At 39.7% G+C, this 1,016-nt stretch overlaps 1 non-coding gene across 1 annotated transcript; it reads right to left on the bottom strand.

The window, feature by feature from the left end:
- Window positions 1–628: 628 nt before the first annotated feature.
- On the bottom strand, window positions 629–735 carry LOC139032511 (U6 spliceosomal RNA). Its single transcript, XR_011485053.1, has one exon. It is a non-coding gene; the product is annotated as a U6 spliceosomal RNA (small nuclear RNA).
- Window positions 736–1,016: the final 281 nt, after the last annotated feature.

Raw genomic sequence — 1,016 nt, 5'->3', positions numbered from 1 at the left:
TCATTGGAAGGACTGATGCTGAGGCTGAAATGCCAATACTTTGGCCACCTGATGTGAAGAGCTGACTCATTTGAAAAGACCCTGATGCTGGGAGGGATTGGGGGCAGGAGAGAAGGGGATGACAGGATGAGATGGTTGGATGGCATCACCGACTCAATGGACATGGGTTTGGGTGAACTCCGGGAGTTTGTGATGGACAGGGAGGCCTGGCATGCTGCGGTTCATGGGGTTGCAAAAAGTTGGACACGACTGAGAGCCTGAACTGGAACTGGAACTGGGACGAAAAGAAGGATTGAGGGGTAACTGCCAATGTGTACGGATTTCTCTTGGTGGTGATGAAAATTTTCTGGAATTAGATAGTGGTAAAACTTAGCAGCAGCAGCCACAGCAACAGTTACACAACCTTGTGAATATACTAACAACCACTAATGTGTATACTTAAAAGGGGTAAGTTTATGCTATATTAATCATATCTCAGATCCTTTAAAAAGCCGTAAAAGAGAAAGAACAAATTACAGACTTATACTAGAGGAATCTTTTTTTAATTTTTTTTATTGAAGGATAATTGCTTTACAGAACTTCGTTATTTTCTGTCAAACCTCAACATGAATCAGCCATAGGTATACACAAAAATATGGAATGCTTCACAAATTTGCATGTCATCTTCGTGCAGGGGACATGCTGATCTTCTCTGTGTTGTTCCAGTTTTAGTATATGTGATGCTGAAGTGAGCACTACAGAAATCTTAATTACTGTGTGCCTCTTAACTATGTAATGACACAGATGAATCTCAAAAACTTAGTGTAAAAGAAGCTTCACACAAGAGTAAATAATTTCTAACCTCACTGATGTGAAAGTCTAGAAGAAGCAAAATTAAACTATGGCAAAACCAATTAGGAAAAATAGTTGCATTTAGGATGATAGGAGTGAAGACTGTGGAGTGGGATGAAAAAATTTTGGTGTGAGGGTACTGTTTTATATCTTGATAGATGTTTGGGTCACAAAGGTATATGCAT

The sequence above is a fragment of the Odocoileus virginianus genome, chromosome 31 (assembly GCF_023699985.2).
Source record: "Odocoileus virginianus isolate 20LAN1187 ecotype Illinois chromosome 31, Ovbor_1.2, whole genome shotgun sequence".
Lineage (NCBI taxonomy): Eukaryota > Metazoa > Chordata > Mammalia > Artiodactyla > Cervidae > Odocoileus > Odocoileus virginianus.
The sequence above is the reverse complement of the archived record's forward strand: the minus strand, read 5'-3'. Positions and strand labels throughout refer to the sequence as shown.